Genomic DNA, 23,355 nt, shown 5'->3' on the forward strand with positions numbered 1-23,355 from the left:
AGATTATTCTGAATTGATGTGAAATATGCCTGGTCCTAGCTGTCTTATGGCTTGACTGAGATTGGCCATCATGTATCCGGATTCATCCCTTCATATTAGTTTACTGACAAACTCTTACTTTTTCTTCTACATTTTTATAAGTATCATTGCTTCTAACCACATATGAGAAAAAAAGTTATCACTAGGTACTAAGGAAACAGAAAGAATGAGAGATATAACATTCTTAACCATTTGTTTTCTTTAATAGAATTAGTTTAGAGCTTTAATTCAAGTTTTAGCTGTGAATCAACTCTACTTAGAATTTCACCATTTGGTCAGCACAAGATATTTAATATAAAGTTCCGATACCATTTATTTAGTGTTAAAGATATTGATTTCACAAATTGAAACTGAATTTTTAGTTGTTTACCATTAAGAAATATTACATTGATGTGACAGAAAATAGAGTTTTTGGATATTTCCCTTAATACAACTATAATACCAAAAATCTTCACTGTAAAAATTTTGCAATTGTTGATTTGGTGGATAATTAGCATTCTATGATTGCTATCATGTGACAGAACAAATATTGGGCCACAAAGAAAGGGATAGCAGAAGGGAAAACTACAGTGTGAGAGTTTGGGGATACAGCTGGCAAAATCAGAAAACAAGGAAGTTTATTTATCTGCTGATACCTGCGAATAAAAATCAATAATTTCTGCTGCCATCCTATCACATAGACGTACATTACCTCATATAGTAAATAGTTGTAGATCATTAATTAGATTTCAGGTACTGTGTTCTCTGCTGAGGTCAGCAGGCCAAGAAAGATATAGTCCTCATCTTCAAGAGAAACTTAGAGTTTAACTAGGAAAATTCACAGCAGTTCCTGGAGCCCCAATAAAGCGTTTATGACCCTCTGTGGTCATGGCCTGCAATCCCAATCAGGTCCACAGGGCTGCCTGAAAGTTCTTTGATTGTTCTGGTCAGCTCTCTCACCCATTCTTTACAACAAATGTTTCAAAGTCAGTCCCCTCTCTTCGAACCATTTACCCTAACCCCAATCCCTCAGCCTCAAGACATAACCTTTACTCCCACTCAGCAGGAAAAATAAAAGTCATCAAGAATCAACTCCTTTCACTTGCTGACATCCAGCAGATACCTATGCCAAGTCCTTTCCCCTCTCTCCTGCCACTTTCATTACTCGACCAAAATTGCTGTCACCAGTGCTGTACATGGATAAGTTTTAGTCTTTCTCTTATTTGACCTCTGTGTAAATTGACACTTGCAAGGACTCCATTGTTGTTGAAACATATTCTTCCCCTTGCCTCCTCCTTTCTCTCAGGCTTTTCTAAATGCTATACTCTTTCTCAAACTGCTTTGCACATTCCTTCTCTGGGAACTTTGCCTGGTTGCTTTCCTTTGCTTGTCTCTTAAATACAGATTTTTTAAAAAGTGTTTCTATCTTTAAAATGTATGAAAGAATTATTATAAAGCCTGGCATAGCAAGAGTGATCAAGATTTTTGTTTGTTTGTTTGTTTGTTAGGGGCTAAACAGACTTTTTTTTAAATCCTGTCACTTTTCCTCATATTTTTCACTGTATTTTAGGCAACCACAATATTTAGTTAATGACCATTGTGTACACAGCATCAAACTATGGAAGAACTTTCATTCCTGTCTACAGGATTAACTCTTTTCTGTGCATTAAGTGTGGCTCACACTAAGCCTTTGCAATCATTATTAGCATGCAAGAGTTCCTACCTGTTGTGCAACAAGGCAACTTTTCATTTAGTACCTTGTGGATCATAATCTGTGCTCTCTTCATACACTTTTTCATAAACCTTCCCAAGTATTATGACATGAGTACATCCACATCCCTCAGTATCAAGGTTAATACCTCAAGGATTTGTACAGATGCTTTGGAAACCATTGGCCCCTAAAGTTTTCCATAAAAACTAAAATATAATGTTACTTATTAAGTTCATTTTATCTGCAAGAGTAGCTTAGTCTGAAAAATATACTGAATATGTGTTAAGTGTCCCTACTTTAATATATGTAGCTTGGCCCTTTTCATTATGTTGAATATTAAAGATGTCACTTCTGTGCATGTTGCAGCCATGCTGCAGTGGCAGTTGGACTGGGCCATGGCATCCTGTAACACAGAAACTACCATAAAAGCTTTACTGAGAATGTTTGCATAATTGATTGTGAAGTATCTTCAGTTGCCATTGGTTTTTTACTTTATTTGTGAAGACAGGAGTTGTTAAATAAGTAAATAAAACCATCGTCTATACAGTAACTATTAAGACAAGGTAGTACAGATTTCAGGTAACATTAACTTTATGCTCAGGGCTTGCACGGCACCCAGGCAGGTTTGCTAAATTAAATAGGTTTTACTCTTTTACTCTTGAAATTTTCTCGATAGATTCATCATCAGGGTTATTTATGCTCCTTTGTGACAGCAAAATATTGAACTGTAAGCGTTAGTGGAAATAACATACATCGAAGAGATCATGAAAATGATGACTGGCTTCTCTACAGAACTAATGTTCTTGTGAATTATTTTCCTTACAGAAAATATTATTTTTCCATTAGTAAATTAAGAAAGGAAAAAATTAAGTTAAATTAAAAATTAATGGGGAATTTGATCTTTTGTAAATCTTTAGAAACGGGAGATTTACCCACTTGCACATGGCCCTCACTTGTTGATGAAGAAAGTCTTACAATTATGTGCTATGACGATGGAGTGAAAGGAAGACTCAGCTAAAATCACTCTACTCAATCACTCTACTCTTTTACAGGCAGTACCTATGTTTTACTCTCCTCATTCACCAGGGCCTGCCAGCAGAGAATGGAGCTGGGGAGGTGGGGGTGGTGGAGAAGTAAAGATATAACCTGCTGGAATGGAGGTATAGACATTAGAGAATGTGTTTTCCTGTCTGTAGTGGCATTTGACAGAAAAATTAGAGCAGGCACCATCTTCACTTTTATCCTTCCCCTCAAATAACCTCTTGTCACACTATCTTCACAGGGTATGGGGACAGAATAAAGAGGATGCAGGATGGTAGTGATGGGGGTTGGACAGGGTCTTGCTAGAGCTCCAGATATCAGCTTCACAGATCTTGCTGCTTTGCCCCCTTTGAAGATCTCTATCGTACAAAAGGCTTGTCAGTATCCCTGATAACTACTAGGTTGATCATTTAACCCTCTTACCACTTAAGAGCTATCTCTTCCTTCAATGCTGAATCATCATAGCGAGCAAGAACAAGACATGCCACGTACATGAAAAGGGGGCACAATAAATATGATGTTTAGAGGAAAGCAGGAAGTCGTAGTTTTCACTGATCTTCAGAGTTAGAACTATAAGCCTGAAAGGAAACAACAGAGATGTGAGAATTCTATTTTAATAGCTGTAAAATTTGAGACGTGATCACGTATTGAACAAGCTCTACTGCGAACTGAGAAATCTACTCTATTAGAAAGAAATTGTTAGGCATAATTTGGCAAATAATCAGCACTCTGGATAATTTAGGGGTTTGTAGATTCAAATTTTAGATTGTTAGAAATTATCTGCGTTCATTATACAAATTAAAAAATTGACTCAAAGAGGCCAAAATCCCAAACTACTCTAACAATTCAATGCCAGAGCTGAGAACACTTTCTCCATCTATCTTAGAACTCAGTCCACCATGTCACATCCCTTGTTTCTAAACCTCAACAAGGTGTCCTCTGAATTAAATCAAAATTATAACCTTTGCTTAGGAATGTATACTTAACCATGACATATTTTACATAGAGTACTAATAAATTATTTCATACAAATATTACTTTTCCTACCTTTTGACAAAATTATTATTGTAAAGTTGAATACCTTCAGAAAGTAGTTTCTTAAAGGCATGAAACCACTAAGCTACCTTTAAAAGTAAAGCGATAACTAGAAATAATTTATTCTTTTGTACAGTGTACTTCTATGTTATGAGATGCTATGAGACTTTGGGAAAAATGATTAGGTTCTACTTAAGAATAATCTATATACAGTGTAAGGGTACTCTAGCAATTTAGAAAAACCCTGGCATGGGGAGAAAGGGCAATGTATCTTACTCCCAGAGTTACTACATAACATGATTATACTAATAAATGTTTAGTTTTAACAACAACAAAAAAAATTGAAAGGCATGCGAAGAAACAGAAAACTGTGGTTCATAGACAGGAAAAAAGTAATCAATAGAAACTGTCTCTCAAAAACGCCCACATATTGGATTTACTAGACAAAGACTTTAAATAAGCGGTTTTAAATATTTTAAATGATCCAAAGGAAACCATGTCTAAGAATTTAATAAAAGTATAATATAAGAATGACATTTCACCAAGTAAAGAATATAAAAGAGATGTAATATATATATTACAATAATATATTACATTATTATATATTATATGATATATAATATATATTTATTATATAAGTAAATTATATAATAAATAAATTATATAATATATATTATTTATGTATGTGTGTATATATATATATACATACATAATACATAAAGAGATTCTAGGGTTAAAAATTACAAAGATTGAAATAAAAAATTGTTTACAGGTGCTCAATAGCAGATTAAAGCCAGCAGCAGAATAAATCAGTGAACGTGAAGATAAGTCAGTTGAAATTATCCATTCTGAAAAACAGAGAAAAAAGAATTTTTTAAAATATGAAAAGAGGTTAAGATACTTGTGGGACATCACCAGGCATAACAAATTATACATGATGTGAGTCCCAGAGAGGAAATAAAAGGGACAGAGTATTTAAATAAAATGATGGATGAAAAACATTAATTTACACATCCAAGAAGTCCAATAAACTCCAAATGTGATATATTGAAAAAGAGTCTCATATCATAATCAAACTCTTAAAGACAAGAAGAAAGAAAGAGTATTAAGAACAGCATGAATGATAAGAGAAGTGACTCAACACATACAAAGGATTATCAATAAGATCAAGAACTGATTTCGGCCAGGCACGGTGACTCACATCTGTAATCCCAGCACTCTGAGAGGCCAAGGTGGGCGGATCACCTGAAGTCAGGAGTTCAAGATCAGCCTGACCAACATGGAGAAACCCTGTCTCTACTAAAAATACAAAAATTAGCCACACATGGTGGTGCATGTCTGTAATCCCAGCTACTCAGGAGACTGAGTCTCAAAAAAAAAAAAAAAAAAAAAAAAATTCTCATCAGAAACCATGGAGGCTAGAAGGCAATGAAGCAACATACTAAAGAATTTCTGGGCTCAAACAGTCCTCCCACTTCAACCTCCTAAATAGCTGAGACTACAGGTGCACACCACTACACAAGGCTAAATTTTAATTTCTGGTAGAACCCAAGTTGGTCTTGAATTCCTTGTCTCAGGCAATCCTCCTGCTTTGGCCTCCCAAAATGCTGGCATTACAAGTATGAGTCATAGCACCCAGCCCAATTCCACTTATAATAGCATCAAAAGAAAAAATATACTTAGGAAAAACTTCAACCAAATAAGTGCAAGATCTGTACATGGAAATTTATAAAACATACGGAAAGATGCCCTTTGTTAGTAAATTGCAAGGCTTACTAAGATGGCAGTAGTCCCCAAATGATATACAGATCCAATGCAATCTTTTTCAAAATTCCGAGTGTCTTTCTTTGCAGAAAGGGACAGGTAATCTAAAAATTTATAATAAAATTCAGGTGATGCTAGATAGCTAAGACAATCTTGAAAAATAAGAATAGTTGGAAGACTCACACTTCCATATTTTGAAACTTACTACAAAGCTAGGTAATCAATACTGTATAGTGCAGGCATAAGGTTGGACATATAAATCAATGGCATAAAATTGAGATTCAAAAAATAAACCCATTCATCTATAGTCAATTAATTTTCTACAGAGGTACCAAGAATATTCAATGAAGAAAAATACATTTTCAACAAATGGTGTTGGAAAAACTGGATACTCCTGTGCAAAAGAATGAATTTGTACCACAACCTAACATAATATACAAAAATTATCTCAAAAAGTCACAGACCTAAATGTAAAGCCTAATATTATAAAATTTTTTAGAATTAATAGGCATACATCCACAGGATTATGGATTTGGCAAAGATTTCTTAGATATGACACCAAAAGCACAATCAACAAAAGAAAAATTAGATAAATTGGACTTCTACCTAAATATAAAAATTTTGTGCATCAGAAGACACCATCAATAAAGCAAAATGACCATAGAAATAGTGAAAATATGTATGTCATCTATCAGATAACAGTCTAATATCCAAAATATAAAAATAACTCTTACAACAGAGTTATATTTGCCCAATTATAAAATTGGCAAAGGACTTGAATAGGCCTTGCTTCAGTGAAGATAGGCAAATAGTCAATAAACACAAAAATGCTTTACATCATTAGTCATTTGGCAAATGCAAATCAAAGCCACAGTGAGATACCACCATACATCTCCAAAGATATGGTCACTTTAAAAAGAGAAAAAAACAATAAGTGTTGGTGAGGATGTAAAGTTGAAACCACCATTGCAGGTGGGAATGTAGAATGATGCAGCTGTGGAAAAGAGTTTGGCAATTCATCAAAAAGTTAACCAGAATTACTATATGTCACAGCTATTCTTTTTCTCTACATATATACCCAAGAGAATTAAAAACATATATGCACAAAAAATATGTACACAAATGCTGGTAGCAGCATTATTTCCAATGTGCAAAAAGTGGAAACAATCCAAATGTCCACCGACTAATTAATGAATAAATAAAATGTGATATATCCATGCAATGAAATATAATTTGGTCAAAATTAATGAAGTACTGATACACGATACAACATGGAGGAACCTTGAATGTATTATACTAAATTAAAGAAGCCAGTCACAAAAGACTACCTACTTTATGATTCTGTCGATATGAAATGTTCAGAATAAGCAAATGCATAGAGACAGGAAGAAAAGAATTGTTTGACAGGGGAGGGGGGAAATTGGGAATTGGGAATCGTTCATCATTGTTAATGGATATAGTGTACCTTTTAGGAGTGAAGGAATTAGTGGTAATGATTGCACAAAATTGCAAATATACTAAAATCCACTAAATTGTATAGTTTAAAATGCTGAATTCCATATTATATGAATGTTTTCTCAATAAAAAATATTTAAAAAGAATTATGGAGCCTTCATCCACCTGGATTCCCAAGTGACTATAAAAATCAAAATCTTCTTGCCAACTACATAAGAGGAAATTAAATTTGTTTTGAGCCACTGAAATTTGGAGTTGTTGTATTATCATAGCATAAATCAGTCTATCTTACTAATATAGCCAATGAGTAGGAAATGTCTACAAATTATTTTAGAAATCCGTGCCCTTGGTGGCATGCACCTATAATCCAGCTACTCAGGAGGTTGAGGCAGGAGAATCATTTGAACCCAGGAGGCAGAGTTTGCAGTGAGCCAAGATTGCTCCATTGCACTCCAGCCTGGGATACACAGCAAGACACAAAACCAGGCCTGGCGCGGTAGCTCAAGCCTGTAATCCCAGCACTGTGGGAGGTCGAGGCGGGCAGATCACAAGGTCAAGAGACTGAGACCATCCTGGCCAACATAGTGAAACCTCATCTCTACTAAAAATACAAAAATTATCTGGCCGTGGTGGCGTGTGCCTATAGTCCCAGCTACTAGGGAGGCTAAGGCAGGAGAATGGCCTGAACCTGGGAGGCCGAGGTTGCAGTGAGCCGAGATTGTGCCACTGCACTCCAGCCTGGCGCCTGGCAATAGAGTGAGATTCTGTGTCAAAAAAAAAAAAAAAGAAAAGACAGAAAACTATTAAAACACAAAAAGAAATCCATGCTGGTTAAAATCTCCAAAGTTTGATCATCTGACAATATATAAGACTACCAATTTGTTTAGCCTTTCAAAATGCAATTCTGGTTTGAGATCAACTGTAAATATTATTGAACATATGTAACTATTTAAAAATACCATAGAACTTAGTGAAGACCTTAAAACCAAAACACAACTAGAAAATATTTGGAAAATAAATCCGTAAGAAAATATTTGTCAGATGTTTCCAAACTTTATTTACTTACTTATTTTTTTATGACTTTACTTTTCTCATCATCTTAGGGGACCAAAGCAGGAAGATTAGATACTGAGTAATTACCTTTTTATACAACAAATCATTTTGCTATTTTGAAAAGTAAAGCTTTCAAATTAATATTAGGGTATTAATCCTAATATCCTTAATATTGATGTATGAATACCACTGTATGACATTTAAAGTGAATAAAATTGACACAAATTGAAATTGCAGCAGGTTGGTGAAAGACTTAATATATACATCTGCTGAACTTCAGTTTTTGCAAATCACTGATTTCAAAATACATCCTTTTTTCTACTTCCAAAATCTTTACCTGGCACAATAGTACTATTAACACATTATTTGTTTAAATTTTCTTAAGAATTATCATAGATGTAAGTGTGTTTATGTTAATTATGTGAGGTTCACTTGAGATTGATTTGTAGCTTAATTTCTTTCTTAAGGCTCACAGGAAGATTTCTTCTTGGACTGTATATATGTAGATGAGGATTCTATGCCTCAAGATGATCAAAATTCTGTCCCAGATTTTTCATATATCCTTGAAATGGCTTTGCCAGTGTCACAATTTTTATTCCCAACAAAGAATAAAATTTTCTTTATCTGCCATTAATATCCTAAATTATTGTTTTTGTAGTCATCTATTTGACAAAGCAACTGTAATGAGATATTTAAATATAAACTTGCAATAAATCAGTTTCTATTACTCTTTTGCTTAAAGCACTTCTACGTGCTTAGACTAATATCCACAAAACTTAACTTGGTCTACCCAAATCTGCGTGTTCTGGATCCTGCCTGTACTTCTGATCTTACTTTTCTCCAGAATCATGAGCTCATTCAGGCCTTAAAGCCATCCCTTTTCTAGTACATTGTTACCTTCATTCCAGATTTCACATTCCTGGCTCTCACCTTTGTTATCACCTTTTCAGAGAAAGAATTTTCTCTCGCAATCCCAGGAAAAATACTCCGATCACTTTAAATAGCATTATACTATTTAATCAGATTAATTTAGTTACATAAATTGCCTGAGTTATTAGTTTACTCATTTATTGTTGGTATTAATATTATGCCTCTAGACTAACATCAATGAGAGCAGATGATGTATACTATGTGCCTAGAAGAGTACTAAAATTGTGGAATGAATAAAATAAACAAATAATGCATTGGATAACTCTGACTTGTCACATTATGCATTAAGTTTGATGCTCCCCACACCACTATCTAACACATGCATAGCCTTACACACAACTTTCTCCAAGTTGTTCAGTAATTCCTTTGTGAAGATTAATCTTCGACATTCTCAGATTAAAGGAACCTCTACAATCCAAGTCACTTCTGAAATATATTAATAACCATTCATTTGTACCATTCATATTGTGCAAATCCTGACCAAAGTCTGATTTTGGACCATGGGTTGTTGCGTGGAATGTGCTTATTTTCCTGGACCTTAGTGAGCATTCCCTATGCTTATCTAAGGGCAGGATTGGCCATGTGTGGTTAGTTGATTACAACAAACATATGGGGAAAATGGCTGAGAATGCTCAAATATTGAAACCATATGTTACTGCATGAGAAACTATGCCTTATTAAAAAACAAAACAAAAATTGAAAATCCAGCTAGAAACATACAGTTCAGAGCTTTTGCTTTCAAAGCTAGTACTAGCACTCAATTTATTAGACTAAAGACTTTCTTTTAGATGGAACAGAATCTTTACATCTCAGACCAGCTACTTGAATAAAAATATTTCCTTTGACTACAGAAGATTACGAAAATCAGACATCTTGCAAAATTTTCAAAACTGTTTAAAAGTGCCTTGAATCCTGTGAGATTTTTAATATTCTATTTTAAATTTCATGAGGACTCCATAGATTTTATATATGCTGTTTATATAAATTGGATGTTTTAACTATTTTCTCAATTACTATGACAGCATCTTCATAAGAAAATGGAGCAGAACTTGCTGCTTGACTGTCATATTTAGAAAAGGTATTAGTCTTGTAATTAAAGACTAAAAAAATTTAGATCAGAATAGCATTTGTACCAGAAGTGATGTTGGGTATCAGTGGAAGACCTTAGACTCATGCACATTTTCTTCTGATCCTCAGATGAACCTTACTTACCATCCTTCATTAACTCTAAGGTGCCATTAATTGTAAAATACACCACCATTAAGAAATAAAAATGCTGCCAATTTAACTATGATATAATGCTAAAATATAATCTAAACTCCTGATTTCAAAGAGTTTAAAATGTGAAAACATATGCATGTTCAAATCAATAAAGTATGGTGGTTATACAAAGTTGAATTTTGGCTTATTGCCTTAAAATGAAACATCAAACCTAAATCACTGAAAGAAATTCAAAAAACTTGTTGTTTTTGGTGCTCTTACATTCTCATTTTCATTTTTATGTCTATATTCTTAGCTAAGAAGCTCAATGTTTCCACTTTATTTTCACCCCACACCACCTCCCTGCCCTCTCCACACTCACACAGCCCTGCCTGCAGACAGTGTTTTCTGAGCTTCCTACTCCAGGTAGGGCCAGTACTCCAGACTTTTCCATATAACTTCCTCCCTCTTTATTGTCACTGTTATGTATTGATCTGGTAGATTACTTTGCGCTAGAAAACTTGATAGTCAAAGATAACCGCATGTTAGCATTTTAACAATATTTGCATTTTAACTCTGGAATCCTAGATTCACAAATTTTAGCTCAAATAAACCAGTCTTTTATAGTGTGTTTTGAAGTATAATTTCAAGCTACATTTTGAAATATACAGACACTTAACCCATGCAAATTATATACTCATTTGCATTCATACATACAGGGAGACAATATATTATAATACAAAGAACATAATGTTTATGACTCACTGAGACCTTGTTTTAACATGTACTATGTGATTTAGAAGTTGCTTAATATCTTTTGAAGAAATGGCCAGTTAGGAGCAGCTCAGGATTGCAGCTCCCAGTGAAAGCACAGAGCTGCAAATGCGGTGAGTGGACGCCGCATTTCCAGACGGATTTTTATTGCCCACAGACCAGGAGATTCCCAGGCGGAGGAGCCTCATGGGTCGCCAGCGCGGCTGTTTTAGCCAGCGCAGCTGTTTTGCCTGCGCCCTGGCGCAGCGGTTCCCAGTGCAGAGTAAATGGGACTGTGTCCCCACTTAGCCAGCAAAGGGAGCTGAAACAGGGAGCCAGGCCAGGAGATTCCCGAGCAAAAAAGCACCATGAATCTCAGAGCCACGGTTTCAGCTGACACAGTGGGTCACTGCATGGGAAATCACACAGATCCTGGAACCTATTCAACAGGCGACCAGGACACTTGGGAGAGAGCTGACCATTCAACTAAAAAACAAAAGGCTCTGAGGCAGGGAACCAGGTGATCAGGCCTGGCTGGTCCCACCCCCACAAAAACAAAAACAAAAACAAAAAAATGGCAATTGGAAATGCTCTGGGTGGAGAGTTTCACAGCAAGCACAGCTGAACCCGGGACGGTCCAGCTCTGTGGGGGAGGGGCGTCTGCCATTACCGAGGCACTCCACCACTATGGAGGCAGTCTACCATTGCTAAGGTAGCCTGCCATTGCTGAGGCAACCCACCATTACAGAGAGAGTCTGTCATTACAATGGCGGGCCACCATTGCCGAGGCAATTCTAACTACACCCATATAAACAGGACTGCAGGGAAGTTCACACGGCAGCTGGGCAGAGCCCACAGCAGCTCAGGGAGGCCTCTGCAGGCTGAGAGTGATTAGGCTGCCTCCTTGTGGGCAGGGCAGCCCTGAAGAAAAAAAAAAGGCAGCATCACAGTGGAAACTCATAAAGCCCTAACTCCCTGGGACAGAATACCTGGGGAAAAAAAGAGGGTTATGAATTCTTCTGCTGCAGACTTAAACGTACCTGCCCAGCAGTTCTGAATGAACAACAGAGCTCACAGCTCAGCATTAGAGCTATGATAAAGGACAGACTGTCTCCTCAAGCAGCTCCCTAACCCCCATATAGCCAAAGAGTCACCTCATAAAGGAGAGCTCAGACTGACATTTGGCAGGTATCCTTCTGGGACAAAGCAGAAGAAGAAACTGGTAGCAACCTTTACTGTTCGGCAGCTGCTGCAAGTGATCCCCAGGCAAGCAGGGCCTGGAGTGGACCTCAGCAGTCCTACAGCAGAGAGGCCAGACAGTTAAAAGGAAAACTAAGAAACAGAAATAACTTCATCATCAACAAACAGGATGACCACTCAGAGACCCAATCAGAAAGTTAACAACTACAAAGTCGACAGGTGGATAAATCCACAAAGATGGGAAGAAACCAGCGCAAAAAGGACGAAAACACCCAAAACCAGAACACCTCTCCTCCTACAAGGGATCACAACTCCTCACCAGCAAGGGAACAAGACTGGATGGAGAATGAGTGTGATGAAATGACAGAATCAACCTTCAGAAAGTGGGTAATAAGAAACTTCCATGAGATAAAAGAACATGTTCTAACCCAATGCAAAGAAACTAAGAACCTTGAAAAAAGATTTGACAAAATGCTAATGAGAATGGACAACTTAGAGAGGAATATAAGTGAATTGATGGAGCTGAAAAACACAACATGAGAACTTCATGAAGCATGCACAAGTTTCAACAGCCGAATTGACCAAGCAGAAGAAAGGATATCAGAGGTCAAAGATCAACTGAATGAAATAAAACAAGAAGGCAAGATTAGAGAAAACAGGGTAAAAAGGAATGAACAAAGTCAACAAGAAATATGGGACTATGTGAAAAGACCTAATCTACATTTGATAGGTGTACCTGAATGTGATGAAGAGAATGAATCCAAGCTGGAAAATACTCTTCAGGATATCATCCAGGAAAACTTCCCCAAACTAGCAAGGCAGGCCAATATTCAAGTCCAGGAAATACAGAGAACACGACAAAGATATTCCTCAAGAAGAGCAACCCCAAGGCACATAATCATCAGATTCACCAGGGTTGAAATGAAGGAGAAAATGCTAAGGGCAGCCAGAGAGAAAGGTCGGATTACCCACAAAGGGAAGCCCATCAGACTCACAGCAGATCTCTCAGCAGAAACGCTACAAGCCAGAAGAGAGTGGGGGCCAATATTCAACATCCTTAAAGAAAAAGAACTTTCAACCCAGAATTTCATATCCAGCCAAACTAAGCTTCATAAGTGAAGGAAAAATAAAATCCTTTGTGAACAAGCAAGTACTCAGAAACTGCATCACCACCAGACCTGCTTTACAAAACCTCCTGAAAGAGGCACTACACATAGAAAAGAACAACCAGTACCAGTCACTCCAAAAACATACCAAATGGTAAAGAGCAGCAACACAATGAAGAATCTGCATCAACCAATGGGCAAAACAACCAGCTAGCATCAAAATGGCAGTATCAAATTCACACATAACAATATTAACCCTAAACATAAATGGACTAAATGCCCCAATCAAAAGACACAGACTGGCAAATTGGATAAAAAGCCAAAACCCATCAGTTTGCTGTAACCAGGAAACCCATCTCACATGCAAGGATACACAAAGGCTCAAAATAAAGGGATGGAGGAAGATTTACCAAGCAAATGGAGAGCACAAAAAGAAGGAGTTGCAATTCTCATCTCAGATAAAATAGACTTTAAAGCAACAAAGATCAAAAGAGACAAAGAAGGACATTACATAATGGTAAAAGGATCAATGCAACAAGAAGAGCTAACGATCGCAAATATATATGCACCTAATATAGGAACACCCAGATACATAAGGCAAGTTCTTAATGACTTACAAAGAAACTTAGACTCCCACACAATAATAGTGGGAGACTTTAACACACCATTGTCAGTATTAGACAGATCAACAAGACAGAAAATTAACAAGGATATCCAGGACTTGAACTCAGACCTGGAACAAGCAAACCTAATAGACATTTACAGAACTCTCCAGCCCAAATCCACAGAATATACATTCTTCTCAGCACCACCTCACACCTACTCTAAAACTGACCACATAATTGGAAGTAAATCACTCCTCTGCAAATGAAAAAGAACGGAAACCATAACAAACAGTCTCTCAGACCACAATGCAATCAAGTTAGAACTCAGAATTCAGAAACCAACCCAGAACCTCACAGCTTCATGGAAACTGAACAACTTTCTCTTGAATGTTGACTGGATAAACAATGAAATGAAGGCAGAAATAAAGATGTTCTTCGAAACCAATGAGAACAAAGACACCACATACCAGAATCTCTGGGACACATTTAAACCAGTCTAAAGAGGAAAATATATAGCAATAAGTGCCCACATGAGAAGCAAGGAGAAATCTAAAATTGACACCCTATAATCAAAATCAAAAGAGCTAGAAGAGCAAGATCAAAAAAACTCAAAAGCTAGCAGAAGACAAGAAATAACTAAGATCAGAGCAGAACTGAAGGAGATAGAGACATGAAAAACCCTTCAAAAAATCAATAAATACAGGAGCTGGTTTTTTGAAAAGATCAACAAAATAGACCACTAGCCAGATTAATAAAAAAGAAAAGAGAATAACCAAATAGATGCAATAAAAAATGATAAAGGGCATATCACCACAGATTCCTCAGAAATACAAACCACCATCAGAGATTACTACAAACAATTCTATGCACATAAACCAGTAAACCTGAAAGAAATGGATAAATTCCTGGACAGTTGCCTCCTCCCAAGCCTAAACCAGGAAGAAGTCAAAACCCTGAATAGACCAATAACAAGGTCTGAAGTCGAGGCAGCAATTAAGAGCCTACCACCCAAAAAAAGCCCAGGTCCAGATGGGTTCACAGCCGAATTCTACCAGACATACAAAGAGGAACTGGTACCATTCCTTCTGAAACTATTCCAAATAATCCAAAAAGAGAGAATCCTTCCCAAATCATTTTATGAGACCAACATCATCCTGATACCAAAACCTGGCAGAGACTCAACAGGAAAAGAAAATTACAGGCCAATATCTATGATGAACATAGATGCAAAAATCTTCAATAAAATACTGGCAAGCCAATTGCAACAGCACATCAAAAAGCTTATCCACCATGATCAAGTAGGATTCATCCCGGGGATGCAAGGCTGGTTCAACATACGCAAATGTATAAATGTAATTCACCACATAAACAGAACGAAAGACAAAAACCACATGATTATCTCAATTGATGCAGAGAAGGCCTTCGACAAAATTCAACAGCCCTTTATGCGAAAAACCCTAGTTAATAAACTAGGTATTGACGGAACATATCTCAAAATAATAAAAGCTATTTATGACAAACCAACAGCCAACATTATACTGAATGGGCAAAAACTGGAAGCATTCCCTTTGAAATCTGGCACTAGACAAGGATGCCCTCTCTCACCACTCCTATTCAATATAGTACTGGAAGTTCTAGCCAGAGCAATCAGGCAAGAAAAAGAAATAATGGGTATTCAATTAGGAAAGGAGGAAGTCAAATTGTCTCTATTTGCAGACAACATGATTGTATATCTAGAAGACCCTATCGTCTCAGCCCAAAATCTCCTGAAACTGATAAGCAACTTCAGTAAAGTCTCAGGATACAAAATCAATGTGCAAAAATCACAAGCATTCCTATACACCAAGAACAGACTTAAAGAGAGCCAAATCAAGAATGAACTGCCATTCACAATTGATACAAAGAGAATAAAATATCTAAGAATACAACTAACAAGGAACGTAAAGGACCTCTTCAAGGAGAACTACAAACCACTGCTCAATGAAATAAGAGAAGACACAAACAGATGGAGAAACATTCCATGTTCATGGTTAGGAAGAATCAATATTGTGAAAATGGCCATACTGCCCAAAGTAATTTACAGATTCAAAGCTATCCCCATCAAACTACCAATGACCTTCTTCACAGAACTGGAAAAAACCACCTTAAACATCATATGGAACCAAAAGAGAGCCCACATAGCCAAGTCAATTCTAAGCAAAAAGAATAAAGCGGGAGGCATCACACTACCGGACATCAAACTCTACTACAAGGCTACAGTAATCAAAACAGCATGGTACTGATACCAAAACAGAGATATAGACCAATGGAACAGAACAGAGGTGTTGGAGGCAATACAACATATCTACAACCATCCGATCTTTGACAAACCTGACAAAAACAAGCAAAGGGGAAAGGATTCCCTGTTTAATAAGTGGTGTTGGGAAAATTGGCTAGCCATATGCAGAAAGCAGAAACTGGACCCCTTCCTGACACTTTACACTAAAATTAACTCCAGATGGATTAAAGATCTAAACATAAGACCTAACACCATAAAAACCCTAGAAGAAAACCTAGGCAAAACCATTCAGGACATAGGCATAGGCAAGGACTTCATGACCAAAACACCAAAAGCATTGGCAACAAAAGCCAAAATAGACAAATGGGACCTAATCAAACTCCACAGCTTCTACATGGCAAAAGAAACAGTCATTAGAGTGAATCGGCAACCAACAGAATGGGAAAAAATTTTTGCAGCTTACCCATCTGATAAAAGGCTGATATCCAGAATTTACAACGAACTAAAACAGATTTATAAGAAAAAAACAAACAAGCCCATTCAAAAGTGGGTGAAGGATATGAACAGATACTTTACAAAAGAAGACATACATAAGGCCAACAAACATATGAAAAAATGCTCATCTTCACTGGTCATTAGAGAAATGCAAATCAAAACTACATTGAGATACCATCTCATGCCAGTTAGAATGGCGATCATTAAAAAATCTCGAGACAACAGATGCTGGAGAGGATGTGGAGAAATAGGAACACTTTTACACTGTTGGTGGGACTGTAAATTAGTTCCCATTGTGGAAGACAGTGTGGCAATTCCTCAAGGACCTAGAAATAGAAATTCCATTTGACCCAGCAATCCTATTACTGGGTATATATCCAAAGGATTATAAATCGTTCTACTCTAAGGACACATGCACACGAATGTTCATTGTAGCACAGTTTACAATAGTAAAGACCTGGAACCAACCCAAATGCCCATCGATGATAGACTGGACAGAGAAAATGTGGCACATATACACCATGGAATATTATGCAGCCATCAAAAATGATGAGTTCGTGTCCTTTGTAGGCACATGGATGAACCTGGAAACCATCATTCTCAGCAAACTGACACAAGAACACAAATTCAAACACCACATGTTCTCACTCAGAGTGTTGAACAATGAGAACACATGGACACAGGGAGGGGAGCACTATACACTGGAGTCTGTTGGGGGGAAATAGGGGAGGGACAGCGGGGGGTGGGGAGTTGGGGAGAGATAGCATGTGGAGAAATGCTACATATAGGTCAAGGGAAGGAAGGCAGCAAATCACACTGCCACATGTGCACCTATTCAACTATCTTGCATGTTCTTCACATGTACCCCAAAACCTAAAATGCAATAAAAATAAATAAATAAATAAAAATAAAAATAAAATAAATTAAAAAATATATATAAATATATATGAATATATATTATGCTGCTACAACACATTATATATTATATAAAGGCATAGTGTGTTTATAATATGTATTATATAAATTTATTATAATCTTAAATAAATATAACATATATAAATTAAAAAAAAGAAGTTGCTTAATATCTTTTAATTTTATTTCATCACTGTTAAAGTGAAAATCATAATAAACAGATTCCATAAATTTATAAGCATTAACAACATCTTAATTATGTAGGATATTTTCTAGCATATAACTATTCTTCAACAATGTAAAATGATATATAGTGATATAATTATATAACATAAGCACATATTATATACATGAATATATGATATATGCATATGTGTATTAGTCCATTCTCAGGCTGCTAATAAAGACATACCCGAGACTGGGTTATATATAAAGGAAAGTGGTTTAATTGACTCACAGTTCAGCATGTCTGGGGAGACCTCAGGAAACTTAAAATCATGGTGAAAGGGAAAGCAAACATGTCCTTCATCACATGGCAGTGGTAAGGAGAAGGGCAGTGCAAAGAGGGGAGAAAGTTCTCCACAAAGCCATCAGATCTCATGAGAACTCACTATCATGAGAACTGCATGGAGGTAACTGCTCTCATGATTTAATTACCTCCCACAGGGTCCTCCCACAACATGTGGAGATTATGGGAACTACAATTCAAGATGAGACTTGGTTGGGGACATGTCAATATCTTACAGGTAAATATATTTTCATATATACCTTCTCTCTTTTGAAACCTCCGTCATATTGTCAAATTATGCCTAAGCAACATTAAACACCTAACCTTGACTTACTTTAATGTAAATCACTAGCTGTCCTTCTGACGGTTTCCTATCTAACTTTGCATATGCTATTTGTGCACACATCAGAATCTTTACCTAAGGATGTAGGCAACCACATAACTATTTCGTGTCATGTCACTTTTTTTGAAATTATTTTATTTGTCCTCACATAAATGAAATCAATGCTCTATATCACTAACGTATTTTTGAGTATTTGGTTATTAAGCTTTTCTTTCTATGTGATTGTTCTCTTTTATTGTAATTCAAAACTGTATTGCTTTAGTAATAGCACAGCCCTACATGAGACTGTCAGACCTTATGAATCTGTTGATTTATTAATTTCTCTGATAATTCTCCTCTTTCCTAATTTGCTATTTTCCCTTTATTCTCCATGTCTTCTGTTTAACTTTGCCTTTAAAAAAAAAAAAAAAATTGGAACTCCCTTCTCACCTTTTCATCATCTCTCTTCAAAATTCCAGGATATCTTCTCTTGTTCCAGACTATAAATCCAATGAGCATGCACTTATTTCTAACTTGCATTTTTAGATAGTTAAGAATTAAAACATATTTATTGATTAAAAATTAATTTTTGTTCATCCCATAGTTACCTGTGTCTTTTCTGATAAAGTTCTACAAGTAAATTATTTTTTCAACATGTTGATGTTCTCCAAAATCTGAAGATGTTTAAGCAAATACAAATGCTGAACATTTTAAAAGAAACATATGGTCAATTGTAGCAAACTTCTATTGCATGGAAATCCTGCTACCTATGGAGAGGATATTAGATATTGAGACACAGGGGAATCACCAGAAATGAAGGAGATTGGTTTTGACCAGAGACAACAATCAGAACTCTCCCAACAAAACTGGCTGTTCAGTTGCTTTCTTTGGAATTAGACAAAGTAAGAAGAGAGCATAGGACACATGTTTAAAGTGTGATTTGATGGCCATTCTGGTCTATATGGAGGTAATTATCTCTACAGTTTATCATCCTGCTTTCTGATGTATCCCTTCTACTTTAAGTCTCAAACTGGTAAGAATAAGCTGACTAATAATATAGGAAAATACCTTCGTACATTTTTATGTATGTTCCTTAATCTACATAAATAAGTAAAACCTTTCGGCTTTCTTTGTATCCAAAACAATATTTGCCTAATTATCAGATATTTTAAAACACTTTTTGTAAAGAAGTGTAAGTCAGAGCTTTGTCTGCTAAGTGACATTAAAAAGCTATTTGAGAAGACAGGATATATCATTTTTAAGTTATATTTTAAATATGATGAAATTTAAATATCTGCAGTACATTTAAATAAATACACATAATAAGCAGATAGTGATGTATTATCAGAGCTGGAGGAATAAGAAAACAAAGCAGTTTATGTCGGTTAGGGAGGTATACATCTAGTGTTGAAATTCAGTTATAAGGCTATATGAAGTTTTTAAAGATGAGAGACTATAGAAAGATTAACAGGGAATTAATAACAGAATTTGAGCAATTATTCACATTTGATGGCAAAAACATAGAGAAAAACGTCAAGTTATTTAAAGAAAAACTAAAACTATATAGACGATAGGCAGAAAAATGAAACATTGTTAAGTAACATTGGAAAAAACAAAGCAAGAAAAATGCAAAAAAAATGGTAGTGGCCAATGGTGTCAGATTCTACTGTGAAGTGTAGAGGAATGAATACTGAAAAAATAGAAATGGATTTGTGATTGGTGACACTGGGGAATTCAAATTCAATGCAATTGTTGAGGTGAGATAATATGCTTAGTAAAAGTAAAGGAATTAAGAAAAAGAGAAATAAGACGAAGCGAGACTGCATAGTAAAGTGAAATCATTTAAAAAATGGACAATACTGGGAAACTATGTAGACAATGGTAAATGTGCAGTGATTAGGGAGGAATTCCACATTGTAAAAAGAAGAGGATAATTGATGGAGGAGAAAGGACAAAATTATGGACTTGACAGTCAGTTTAAATGTTAATGGAGAGTTCCTGAGTGTGTAGGAGCAGCTGCGGACGGGAGCTCAGGATATGTCAGTTTTAACTAGCACCCCAGGGCTGATGAGTCCCAAATACTGTCTCTTGTCTTGACCTCTCCCCTGAACTCCAGTTGAGTGGGTGGGCTTGTCACTCAGGGGAACACCACAAGTGATTCAACTATGTTCCTATCCGACTCATTCTGCTATTATTAGTCCACAGACACACATCTATTTCTGCCTGCCAATTTTTCTCTGTTAGCTTCACCATACCCCTACTTTTCTTTTCACACTTGCCTTCCAAAAATACATGACTTAATACATTGACAGTGTCACTGCATGTGATTTGAGACCTAGAACCTAGAAAAGGAAAAATGTTGAATGGATCAATGAACAAATGAATGGATAGATAGATGTTTAGGTGGGTGGGTGGATGGATAGATGACTACATCTATTGATCACTTATTATCTACCAAGTACTATTCTAGTCCATTTTTATGCAGGAGTGAACAAGAAACAATTTTTCTGCCTTAACTGCCAGTTATATACAAGACACATATATTGAATGTTCACTTCTAATAAGTGCTGAGAAGATAAATAAAGCCTAATGAGAGTACTGAGAATTTAAGACTGCAGGAGATATTTTCAACTGGTTGATCAGAAAAGACCTCCATGAAGAGCAGACATTTGAGCCTAAAACTAAATGAAATGGGAGAACAAACTATACTTGATACTTGGGTAAAGAGTTTAGCAGGTACAGAGAAGAGCGAGTGTAAAGTTCCCACAGTAAGAATATACTTTGCCTGTCTGAAAAGCAATGAAAAGGCCATGGTACCTTGATTAAGAAGCGTGAGGAGGAAAATGAGACCAGAGAGACAGTGGAAGCCCAGATCATGAAGCACCATTTTGACCAAGATGTAGGTTTGCTAGATTTAGGAAAAAGGACAGAATGTCCAGTTAAATCTGAATTTTAGATAAACAGCAAATATTTTCAATATATCTATGTCCCTCATATTGTATCCCACATAGGCATTAAAAAAAGTATTTGTTGTTCATTTGAAATTCTTATTTAACTAGATGTCCTGTATTTTATCTGGAAACTTTAACATGCTGACATCTTTGGATTTTACTCTAACAAGGAATTGTGCTGAAGTACTTTGAATTAAGAAGTAGAATAATTGCTTGTATGGCAAATAAATAATAAAGTGGTAAGGACAATTACATGAAGACTGGCAAGGGGGCTATTGTTAAGTCAAGGCAAGAGATGATGGCAGCTTGCCAGAGCTATAGTGAACAGAGGGTAGCAGTAGAAAGTAGTGAGGAAGTTACCAGTGACAGGCTAGATTTGCGATGAAAAAGAAAGAAAAGAGTCAAAAATTATTCCAAGATTTATTGCCTAAGTAGTAAAACAGAGCTGACATTTCCAGAAATGGAGAAGAAAAGAGGAGAAAAAATTGAGGCATAAGATCAAGAGTTAAATAATTTTATTGATGTATATTTTCCCTACTGTAAATTTCATCCATTTTAAGAACAGCATTTCATGATTTTTAGTAAATTTAGAGTTGTGCAACCACTAATACAATCTAATTGCAGAACATTTCCACCACCCCTCAAAAATTATTTTAGCCCATTTGCAGTAATTCCTTATATCCACCTCAGCGCCTTGGCAACCACTAAATTACTTTCTGTCTCTATAGATTTGTCTCTCCTGAACATTTCATGGAACTGGATCTACAATATATGGTCTTTTGTGCCTAGTTTCTTATACTAAGTCATGTTTTGAAGTTCATCCATGTTATAGCATATATCGGCTCCTGGGTCCTTTTGATTGCAGAATTGTATTCCATTGTATGGATGTATCACGAATTGGATTGTTTCCAGTTTGCAACTATTATAAATAATGCAACATTGAACATTCATATACAAGTCTGTGTATAGATGTATATATTTACTTTTCCTGGGTAGATTCCTTGGAGAAAAATTTCTGGGTTATAAGGTAAATTTATATCAAGACTTTGGTTTTGAACTAATCTCCAGTAGAGATTTTGAGCAGGTTCCTGCTATATGGATCTAGAGTTCAGAAAAAAAGGTAAATACAAAATTGGAACTTAACATTATAAACACGATTTTAAAGTCATTGGACTGAGAAAGGTAAAATAAGTATTGAATGTAATTAGAAAACAGAAAATGTCTAAAGATTCACTCCTAGCATACACTAATTTAAAGGTCGGAAAAAGAGGAAGCTTGATGAAAAGAGAAAAAGAGCAAACAGAGAAAGGGTCTATGCAGATGATTTTTGTGTCTTATCATATCTCCTTGACCAGTTTTTAGGCTCAGCCAAGCTGTGGTGGACACTTTCAGTACATGCTAATAGCCTTCCAGCTTTTTCTGCTTTACTGCCTCCAGATTTCTTCCAAAGTGAAAAAGCTTACTCAGCTCTGTGATGGTGTATGGAATCAAAGACCTCAGAGGTAATTCTTGGTAAAGAGAAAATGGAACACAAGGATTATAAAGGCCTCAGTCTCCTATTCTTTGGCAAGATAATTCTGAGATTGTCTTAGCCCATAAACAATCCTGGTGATTTTGCTGTAAGCAGTTTCAGAATAACAAAAAGGCTGACTGGAGTTGATTCAAGGAAAAATAATGGAAAGAAAAGAGAGGAAATTGAGATGCATCTAGGATCTATTTCTAGGAGTTTTGCTGCAAGGCAGAGGAAAGAAATGGCATGGTAAGTAGACAGAGATAGGCAGTGAAGACAGTTCAAAGGAAGGATTTGTGTTAAAGGCGGAGGATGTTACACTGCATTTGTACAGTTGAAGGGAACAGTAAAGATGCAGGAGATAGAGGGAGAATTGCTGGAGTGGTATCTTTGAATAGATGAGAGATGCGATGAGGGTGCAAGTGCAGAGTTTTACCTTAGGAGTACAGACTTTATCTGTTTTAACAGGGGAAGGCAGAGCTTTTAGATATAGTTATGAATATATTGG

The 23,355-nt window shown here is 36.1% G+C and overlaps 1 long non-coding RNA gene across 1 annotated transcript in view; it reads right to left on the minus strand.

Annotated features, from left to right (window-relative positions):
• Window positions 1–226: 226 nt before the first annotated feature.
• The window catches only part of LOC105734711 (uncharacterized), a 50,611-nt gene continuing 27,482 nt past the window's right edge, over window positions 227–23,355 (minus strand). Inside the window, exon 5 of the long non-coding RNA XR_001111600.2 lies at window positions 227–3,348. This is a non-coding gene — a long non-coding RNA (uncharacterized LOC105734711). The remainder of the gene's footprint in view (window positions 3,349–23,355) is intronic.

Source organism: Aotus nancymaae, unplaced genomic scaffold (assembly GCF_030222135.1).
Source record: "Aotus nancymaae isolate 86718 unplaced genomic scaffold, 86718_ANA_hifiasm-v0.15.2.pri h1tg000014l, whole genome shotgun sequence".
NCBI lineage: Eukaryota > Metazoa > Chordata > Mammalia > Primates > Aotidae > Aotus > Aotus nancymaae.